The 11,324-nt window shown below is 32.2% G+C and overlaps 1 protein-coding gene across 2 annotated transcripts in view; it reads left to right on the top strand.

Annotated features, from left to right (window-relative positions):
- The window catches only part of LOC102880739 (F-BAR and double SH3 domains protein 2), a 143,337-nt gene that overhangs the window by 45,818 nt on the left and 86,195 nt on the right, over positions 1 to 11,324 (top strand). The gene's annotated exons all lie outside the window — the stretch shown is intronic.

The raw sequence follows: 11,324 nt of genomic DNA, 5'->3' as shown, positions 1-11,324 counted from the left end.
AGTGAATGTGAAGTAATATTTCATTGTGGTTTTGATTTGCATTTCCCTAATAACTAATGATGTTGAACATATTTTCATGTGCTTATTGGCCATTTGTCTATCTTCTTTGGAGAAACATATGTTTAATACTTTTGCCCATTTTTAAATTGGACTGTTTGTCTCTTAGGTTTGGAAGATTTTTCTATATAGTGTGAATATTAGATGTTTATCAGATATATGATTTGCAGATATTTCTCCTATTCTGTTGTCTTTTCATGTTCTTGATAATGTCCTTTGATGCACAGACATTTTAAAATTTTATGAAGTTCATTTTACCTATTTTTTTTTGTTGTTGTTGATTGTGCTTTGTGTTTTATCTAACAATCTGTTACCAAATCCAAGGTCATGAAGATATACTCTCTTGCTTTCCTTTAAAAGTTCCATAGTTTTAGCTATTACATTAGGTCTTTGATCCATTTTGAGTTAAGTTTTATGTCTGGAATGAGCTAGGGGTCCAACTTTATTCTGTTGTATGTAGAAATTTAGTTGTCCTAATGGCATTTATTGAAGAGGCTCTTCTTTCTTTTTTTAAATGGTCTTGGCATTCGTGTTGAAAATTAGTTGGCCATAGATGTTTTGATTTGTTTCTGGACCATCACTTTTATTCCATTGAAAAATACTATAAACCAGCTCGACCTCACAGACGTAAACAGAACACTCCACCAAAAAGCAGAAGACAGGTTCTTCTCAAGTGCACATGGACTTTTCTCCAGGATAGACCATAAGTTGGACCATAAACAATTATCAATTTAAAATGATTTAAATCATACAAAGTACTTTCTCTGACCATAATGGAATGAAGCTATAGAAATCACTTAACATAAGGAAAACTGGAAAATTTGCAAATATATGGAAGTTAAACAATATACAAGAAGTTGGTCAAAAGAAATCACTAGGGAAATTAGAACTACTTTGAGAAGATGGAAAATAAAAATGCAACAAACCAGAACTTATGGTATGCAGTGAAACTACTCAGGGAAATTTATAGCTCTAACCACCTACATTAAAAATGAAGAAAGATCTTGAACCCACTTAACTTTACACCTAAGGAACTGGAAAAAGAGCAAACTAAAGCCAAAGCCAGCAGAAGGAAGAAAATAATAAAGATTGAATCAGAGATAAACGAAATAGAGAATAGAAAAATAATAGAGTAAGTCAGTGAAACCAAAGTCAGTTCTCTGAAAAGGTCAACAAATTGTCAAAGCTTTAGTCTAAAAAATAGGGAGGAGGATGGAGAGGGAGAGGACACAAGCAACTAAAATCAGAAATGAAAGTGGGGACATTACTCTCGATGCTTCTGAAATAAGGATTTTAAGAGAGTATTAAGAGCAGTTATATGCCAAAAAATTGGATAACCTGGATGAAAGAGACAAGTTTTTAGAAACACGCTAATTACTAAAACTCATTCAGGAAGAAATAGAAATTCTCAGTAGACCTCTAATAAGAGATTGAATCAGTAATCAAAAAAATCTCACAAAGGCAAGTCTACGACTAGACAGCTTCATGGGTGAATTTACTGAACAACTAAAGAAGAATTTATACCAGTCCTTCTTAGACTCTCCTAACACATTCTGTGAGGTTCTCATTACCTTGACATCAAAGTCAGACAAAAATACCGTGAGAAAACTAAGGATCCACATTCCTGATGAACACTGATGCAAAAATCCTCAACAAAATACTAGCAAACTGAATCCAACAAATTTAAAGGATTATACACTATGATGAAGTGAGAGTCATCCCAGGAATGAAAAGGTCAACATAAGAAAATCAAAGAATGAAATATATTAATAGAATGAAGGAAAAAAAACACATGATTATATCAATAGAGGCAGAAAAAGCATTTGACAAAATTCAGCACTCTTTCATCATAAAAATGCTCAGTAAACTAGGAATAGAAGGAAACATCCTTAAGATAATAAAGATGCATATGAAAAACCCACAGGAAACATACTCAGTGGTGAAAGACTGACCAATCAGGAGCCAGACTGGATGCCTGCTATCAGCACTGATCATTCTCTTGTAACTTTGACATTCTTTAATTCTATTTAAGTGGTATTTGCTTCATTAGTTTTTTTAATTAAGTTTTAAAAATTCATCTGAAATATTTGATTACATATTTCTTCTGATCCATGGCAGCTTTTTCTCATGAGTGTCCTTTGCCACTAGGTTTTTCCTGTTTTTCTTCTTTTCTAGATTTCATAGTCATATAGATTCTGTTCCTGCTTCCTTTTTAGTTATTTCTTTTTGAATGAGGAGGAATTTTCCTATACTACTTTTTGGAATATCAGTAGTAGATATCTCCGGGTAACTATTGTCATCCAAATTTATAGTAATTTTTTTCTGACCAGGCTTATGTGTATGAATTTATTTTATTTCTCCCCAGCCAGGGAAGATTGATTGCTGCAGGGCCATTCATAATGCAGCTGTCTTACTGTCTTTTTGCCACACTAGCTGCCTAATTTCTGCCAGAATTACTTGTTGACATAATTCTTAATTTAGTACTGTTTTTAGATCTTCAAACTATGAACAGCAGAGCACCCCTCACCACCCCATGTCCTGTGTTTTCGTTGTTGCAAATGTAGTTTAAGTTTTATACCTTAGAAAGTGCACTTGAAGAAATCTGCTCTCACTACTCCCTTTTAAGTCTTGGAGCCTTATGCCTTATATTTGCCCGCTTTCTTCAGTTTAATTGTCTCTCTTTTGAGCTATATTCCACTTATACTTTATGTTTCCTAGTTTTATTGGAAACATATATTTGCATTTATGTTTTTTTATTTTTGTTGTTTTGGGGTCATTTCTGAGAGGAGAAGGGAGATTCCAACTTGGCTCTGTCATCTAAGACCAAAAGTACTTAAAACATATTTTTTGTTAGTGCTTTGCATATTCCTTTAGGCAAAATATTTAAACTGAGTTAAATTTCATAATTATAAACTGTGGAACGTGATATTTTCACTTATTTACCAAATGCTTCTCTAGCATTTACTATGTGACAATTCTAAGTGCTTTATAAATGTGTACTCATTTAATCCTTATAATAATCCTGTGTGGTAGGTATTCTTTTTATTCCCATTTAATTGATAGGAAACTAAAGCACAATCAGAAAAATTAATTTGCCCAAGGTTACCTAATTGATAAGAAATAAGAACACTTTCTACTTTTCATTCTATGACTAATAGCATTTGTAGTTTTTGGCATTATCTGTTTATACCTTATGCTAATGAATCCCTTGAGAGCAGAGTCCATGTCCCATCTTTATATTTCTAGCGCATATTTAGTAGAATACCTGAAATTCAGAAGATAATCAATGTTATTGGTAAATTAATATTCTTTATTAGGAGCCAAATAATTTCCTTGTATAGGCCTGGGGCATGACTACGCACCATGACCTGCCTAGTTAGGAATTTATGATCAGGCTACCCTGTGAAGTTACTTTTGTTTAGATTTATTACAAAGCCCCTTTTTTGTCTACATGTTCTATAAGAAACGTCAATTATTTTCTCCCAAGTGGTTGTATCATTTTACATTCCCACCAACATGTTAGAGTTTCATTGCTTTATATCTTCAACGATATAGATAGTTATCAGTTTTTTCATGTTACCTATTCTGGTGGGCGTATTTAGTTTAATTTTTAACAGTCACCATTATGGTTATTGATATCCCACCTTGACTACCATCATTAATAATTTGAACATTCTTAGGTGTTCTGCTTATTCTGGTGATGAATTACAGAGTTTGAGAGTCCCCAAGACAACCCTCGTTTCTGACATCAGCTGCAAGTTTGGAGGTCTCCAAGGTCACCCTCACTTCTGACATGACCTTCAAGATTGGGGGTCCCCAAGACCACCTGCAGATTTGATAATTGGTTAGACAACACTCACTGAAAATTTACTAAAGGTTATGGTTTATTACAGCAAAAGGATATATTTTAAAATCAGCCAAGGGAAGAGGTGTCACTTAAATATAATTGACTGCCCATGTGTCTGACTTTAATCTCCAGACCTAATCTCTACCCATCCCTCCACCCCACACCCCTACCCCACCTCTGTCCCAAATAAATCACATCGTCAGCATAAACTGTCTGGCATGGCTTAAGGTCTCCAGGTAAACAAAAACTCTCTTATCAGGCATGACATTCCAAAAGTTGAGAGATTACTTCCCAGAAGCCAAGCACAAAAACTATACCTCCCTTTAGGAAGGTTAATCCTTCACTGTACACACCTGCCTTGGTTTTTAAAGCTCACTTATACAAAATAGTTGTGTTAATTGACACAATCTGACCAACATCAAGAAACTTAACTGGTCCATGTGGTTATAGATTATGATCTTGGTTCTGCCTGTCCCAGAGCTAACCAACCGAGCTATTTATTTCAAACTTATAGAGTCAAACCTGATTATATAGTTTCTGTCCATTCATTTATTCATTTACTCAGCAAACTTTAATTGAACGACTACATTGTTCAGGCACTGCGCTACACATATAAAATGAAAAGTAAACTCGTTGCTTCCAGAGAACTCCAAAGTTGATTCACAGACACTTATAATACTTGAAGCAGGTGCTGTGTTACATACATGCTAGAGAACCTCAGAGGACGGGTATTTAAATCACAAGTGTAATTCAAGGAAGACTTCTCAGAGGAGGTCATGGTTAAGCTAAATTTAGAAGGACGAGGAAGGTTTAGTGCAAATGAGGGGAAGGGAATTTTAAGGAAAAAGGACCGTATTTGCTAGAGTGTGAAAGCGTGAGCCCACTGGTCCTTTCAAGAAACTTAGCTGGGGCCTAGTATGTGAATGGAGGAGTTTACAGAGATGAAGCCATACTAGCAGTTAAGTTCTGACGGTCAGCAGCCTCTTCTGTCATGTTAAAGGCTTTTAGATCTTTATTCTGGGAGTGATGAGTCATTTCAGAAATGTTAGCAGGAGAATGGTTTGATCAGATTTGTTTTAGGAAAATTATTTAAAACATTAGATTTTATTAAAGAATTATTTATTGCAAGGATTTTTATTCTTATTTCTTTTTATATGATATGGAATGTATTTTTTTAAATATAAGTGGATGAATTGAAAATTTGTACTTTTATATCTTTGTAGAAATAATAGATAATTATTGGAAAAAACATAGAATCAGAGTAGAAAATAAGAGTCTTATACCTCCTTCCTTTAACAATAAAAATTTGCCATATATCCTTATTTTTAATTTTCTTCTGGTATTATTTTTTATTTTTTTACATATATGATATTAAATACGCAATTTTGTACATTTTTTTCATAAAAATATTTTGGAAATTAAGAACTTTTGGTAAACACTTTTAAATAATATTCAGTTATTGGATCAACCATACTTAGACATTCTTCTACTGTTTAGGTTTTTTATACTATTTCACTATTAAATGGCTTTGAACTTAAAATTTTTTTAAGATAGAGTCTCTGAAGTAGGTTATCGGGTCAAAGTGTATGAACATTTTTAAGGCTCTTGCAAGATAGTTTTGAACTGCCTGCCATACATTCTTTGAGTGTCCTGCCCCCATGAGTATTTTCTAGGTATTTATGAGTGTACACAAGTATCTATATTGCATAAAGGTATATATTAACATGTTTTTAAGATAAAATGAGATCTTGCTTTACATACTTTTCTGAAGTTTTTAAAATGTATTAGATAATATCTTGTAACTTCCTTCATAGTACTTATTATTATCCTATTTACCAATAAACCATTCTTGTATAATGATTTGTTTGCTATCTGTTAGTCCTACTGGATGTCTGTCTTATTCACTGCGATATCATTAGTACCTGTACAATGTCTAGCCTGTGATAGCCAGTCAGTAAGTAAGTGTTTATTGCATGAATTAGTTGAGGATATCTTTCTATACCAGTACATATAGATCTACCACATTCTTGTTAGTGGCTATATAGGATTCTTCTCAATGAATGTAGTATAATTTATTTTGAAAGGTTAGTTTTATTTAACTATTAAATTTAAAAAATAGGCAGTAGGAATATAAAATATTATAGCTGTTATGGAAAATAGTTTGATGGTTTTTCAAAAAATTAAACATGGAATTACCATATGACCCAGCAGTTCCACTCCTAGGTATATACCCAAGAGAACTTATAACATATCTCTACATAGAAACTTATAATAAACAAATGTTTAAGTAGCATTATTTGTAATAGTGAAGATGTAGAAACAACCCAAATGTCCATCAGTGGATGAATGGATAAACAAATTATAGTATATCCGTGCAGTGGAATATTATTCAGTCAAAAAAAGGAATGATGTATTGATACATTCTACAACTTGGATGAACCTTGAAAACATGCTAAGTGAAAGCCAGACACAAAAGGCTACATATTGTATGATTCTATTCATATGAAATATCCAGAAGAGGAAAATCAGTAGCGAGAAAATTAAATTATTTGTCGCCGGGAGAAGGGAAGGGAGAATAGAGAGTGATTACCTAATGATTATGGAGTGTTCTTCTAGAGTGATTAAAAAGTTTTGAAAGTAGGGAGAGGTGTTGGTTGCATACATTGTGAATGCACTAAATGCTATTGCATTGTACACTTTAAAATGGTTAATTGTATGTCATATAAATTTCACCTCGATAAAAATATGTATGCATATATACATGATATAAATTCAAATAAATACAAATAAGAATGCAGTAAAAGATCTTCTGTCACTATAACTAGTTCGTTTCTTCATGTAGAGCCATTGTTAGGCTAGTTTCATGTTAAATATTTCAGGGAATTCTATCACAGTGATTCCTAAGGGGACCATAGTAGGCATTTTTGCATGGAACAGTTTTTCATTTGAGGAACTATTGTAATTGAGAAGTATTGTACTTATCATAATGCAGCATATACATGTAAATATTTTTATATGAAAAGATAGTATGCTATATACATTCTTAACATTTACTTAACATTGTGTCTTCCTATAAAGATGTCCCAGTACCATTTACTAAATAATCCATCCTTTCCCCTTTGAATTGAAATGTCTTCTTTTCAGTTACTAAATTTTTATGTGTATTTGGGTGTATTTCTGACCTAAGTTTCATTATCTCTCTGATTACTCATGTTCTCTTACCAAGCTGTTTTAATTACTGTTGCTTTTAAAATTAGTTTTTACTATCTGGTGAGGTAGGTCTTTTTTAATATTATTCTTTTTCAAGATCTTTGTAATTATTCTAAATTTTTTTTTCCATATGAACTTTATACTTTATCTAGTTGAAAGAAAAAATACTTTTGAAATAATGGCAAACTTATCTCAACTCCCTAACCATTGGCAATCACTAATCTACTTTCTGTCTTTCTAGACTTGCCTATTCTGGAATTTTGTATAAATAGAATCTTATAACATATGGCCTTGGCCTTTTATGTCTGGCTTCTTTCACTTAGCATGTTTTTGAGGTTCATCTATATTGTAGCATGTATCAGTACTTTATTCCTTTTTACGATTACATCATATGAATATGCCACATCTTGTTTATCAGTTGATGGACAAATGGCTTTTTTCCACTTTTTGGCTATTATGAATAATGTCGCTATGAACATTCACTTACAGGCTTTGCGTAGACATATGTTTTAAGTTTTCTTTGGTATACAGTAGTTCCCCCCCCTTATCTGCGGTTTCTCTTTCCACAGTTTTAGTTATAGTCAACTGTGGTCTGAAAATATTAAATGGAAAATTCCAGAAATAAACAGTCCATAAGTTTGAAATTGCATGTTGTTCTGAGCAGCGTGATGGAATCTCGCAGCATCCTTCTCTGTCTCACCTGAGTCAGGAATCATCTCTTTGTCCAGCATATTCATGCTGTTTATGCTACCCGCCCGTTAGTCTTACTTATGAGATTGACTGTTATGGTATCACAGTGCTTGTGTTTAAGTAACCCTTATTTTACTTAGTAATGGCCCCAAAGAGCAAATGCAGTGATCCTGGCAATTTGAATATGCCAGAGAGAAGCCGTAAAGTGCTTGCTTTAAGTGAAAAGGTATGTATGTATAGGGAAAAACATAATGTATATAAGGGTTTGGTACTATTCACAGTTATAGGTATCCGCTGGGAGTCTTAAAATGTATTATTCTCAGATAAGGGGAGGACTGCTGTATACCTACAAATAACTACTATGGCATACGGTGACATGTTTAACCTTTTGAGGAATTCCTAGACCGTTTTCCAAAGCATCTGCACCATTTTGCATTCCTACCAGCACCATATGAGAGTTCTAATTTCTCTACATCCTTGCCAACACTTGTTCTTGTCTGTCTGTTTAATTATAGCGCTCACTAATATTTTTAGAGGTTTTATCAGAAACCGATAGTGAATTTTAACAAATGCCTTCATATCTAATTTAGAGATTATCAGAGGATTTTTTGCTCTGCTCTCTGGATGTGGTGACTCATAATTTATTTCCTAATATTGATGATGTTGATTTTGAGTAGTTGTCATCTTAGATTCATTTTCTTTCTTTAGAATAGGAAATTACTTCGTAGACATGCAGTTGTTTAATAACAACTAAAAATTCCACTGAGAGTTTTAAAATTAGTCGATATGCATGTTCAGAGTAAAATAGTTCCTGTTTTTTTGCACACTTCACTTCTTTCACCCTTATTTCATGAAGAGTTACGTCTAAGCTTAAAGGGTACTAAATAAGTAGCTTAAATATTTACTTTTATTTTTTTGTAAAAATATTAAAAATACCATGTCTTTCAAAATATAGGTAAAGTTTTAGATTTTTTAATGGGGAGAATTTAAGCTAGTTCATTTTAGTTAGTTTGTTTTGCCTGAGTATTTACATTAGGTGGGAAGAGAACATGTTTGGTAGCACTAGTCATCAGACTTTCTAAGCTCAATTTTATTTTTATTTTTTTTTAAATTAAATTTATTGGGGTAGATTTGGTTAATGATATTATACAAGTTTCAGATATTCAACTTTATAATACATCATCTGTATATTTCATTGTGTGCTCACTATTCAAAGTCTAGTGTCCTGTCATATATTTGACCCTCTTTCGCCTCTTCATCCTCCCCCATTTCCTCTTCTCCTTTGGTAACCACCATACTGTTTGTGTCTGTGAGTTTGCTGTTTTGTTTGTTCGTTTATTGCTTTATTTTTTATATCCCGCATGTGAGTGAAACCATATGGTTCTTGTTCTTTTCTGTCTGACTTATTTCACTTAGTATAATACTCTCAAGGTCCATCTGTATAGTCCCAAATGGCAATATTTCATCTTTTCATGACTGAGTGGTATTTCATTTACATATGTACCATACTTTTATGCAAATCAATAAATGTTAATATATTACATTAACAAATAAAAGAAAAATTCTATGATCATATAAATTCAGAAAAAAGCAACATCCATAAAATACAACATCCATTTATGATTAAAACACTCAATTAAATGGGCATAGAAGGAAAGTACCTTAATGTAATAAAGGTCATATATGACAGACCTTCAGCTATTATCATATTCAGTGGTGAAAAACTGAAAGCTTTTCTCTAAGATCGGGAACAAGACAAGGATGCTCACTATTGCCACTGTTATTCAGCATAGTACTGGAATTCCTAGCCAGAGCAATCAGGTAAGAGAATGAAATGAAAGGCATCCAAATTGGGAATGAAGAATTAAAACTTCCACTATTTGCAGATTATATGACTCTATATATCGAAAACCCTAAAGACTCCACCAAAAGACTATTAAAAACAATAAAAATGTAGTAAAGTTTCAGGATACAAAATCAATATAAAAAATCTGTTGCATTCCTATATAATAACAGTGAAATATCAGAAAAAGAAATGAAAATAATCTCATTTACAATTGCAACGAAAAGGATAAAATACCTAGAAATAAACTTAACGGAAGTAGAAGACCTATACACTGAATACTTCAAGACGCTGAAAGAAATTGAAGACACAAAAAATGGAAAGATATTCTATGTTCATGGATTAAAAGAAAACTTACTATTTTGGTATATCTATATATAGAGAGAAATATATGTATGTATAACCCCAAACATATATATATATGTATACATGTACATATATATATATACATATATATCTGTAAATATATAAAATACAGTTTATAAATGCATATATACAGTGCATATATATATATATAATAATAGTTTATGTGTTTTAAAGAGAGTAGACTGTATTTTAAAGGACCGTGTTAAATATTTTATAATGTGCAGTACCCCACGAGGAAAAAGATTTTGCTCAACTCTTTTTCATTGTTTTAAATTGTGGTTAAATACACATAATATAAAATTAACTGTTTTAACCATTTTTAAGTGTGCAGTTTAATGGTATTAAGTACATTCATACTGTTCTGCAGCCATCACTACCATCCATCTATAGAACTTTTCATCTTGCAAAACTGAAACTCTATTCCTATAAAATAACTCCTCTGATTCCCTCCTCCCACCCCTTGGCAGCCAGCATTCTACTTTCTGTCTATATGATTTTGACTGCTCCAAGTACATCATATAGATGAAATCATATAGTGTTTGTCTTTTTGTGACAGTATTATTTCACTTAGCATACCATCTTCAAGATTCATTCATGTTATAGCATGTGTGAGGATTTCCTTCCTTTTTAAGGCTAAGTAATAATTATTCACTAAGAATAAATGTACTAAGGTCTTCAATAGTTGTATTCCTTATATAAGAAATGAATAGCCATTGTGGTAAATTTAAATGATTATTAAAGTGGAAATTTTGGCTTATTGCCTTATTTTCTATTCCAACTCTTTTCTTTACATTTTTCACTTTTTGTTTTGATATGTCTACCTTAATGAAGTACTTTTAAGAGCACAGATACCTGGCACCTAAAGAAAAGTCTTTAAATTCCCACTAGTCAAGGTAAATAGTTAATGAATTATCATATTTCATTGACTCTACCTTTCCTATGGTTTATAAGGTACACTGTTATTTCATGTACTGTTAAGATAGAAGAAAATGTTGCCAATCATTATTAAAAGATGAATTCCAATGTAATGTTAAAATGTGAAAAGGGTTTACCATAGTATTTATGAAATATAATACATGTATGGAAATGGTGCTCCCAACATACCCCAACATGTAGTAGTTTTGCACTTTGTATTATAACTCTTGTCAAAGACTAGAATGAAAGAAATGATCTGACTATTTTCATGTTGAAAAGCTGATCAAAATTTGATTTTAATCTTATTTTCTGTTGTTCCCTCTGCATCGGTTAAGTCAGTAAATATTTAGTGCCTACTTTTTCACTAGCCATTCTAATAATAGTAGTTAACATTTA

Source organism: Pteropus alecto, unplaced genomic scaffold, assembly GCF_000325575.1.
Source record: "Pteropus alecto unplaced genomic scaffold, ASM32557v1 scaffold7, whole genome shotgun sequence".
In the NCBI taxonomy this organism is placed as follows: Eukaryota; Metazoa; Chordata; class Mammalia; order Chiroptera; family Pteropodidae; genus Pteropus; species Pteropus alecto.
Note: the sequence above shows the minus strand (reverse complement) of the source record. Positions and strands in the feature narration are given on the sequence as shown.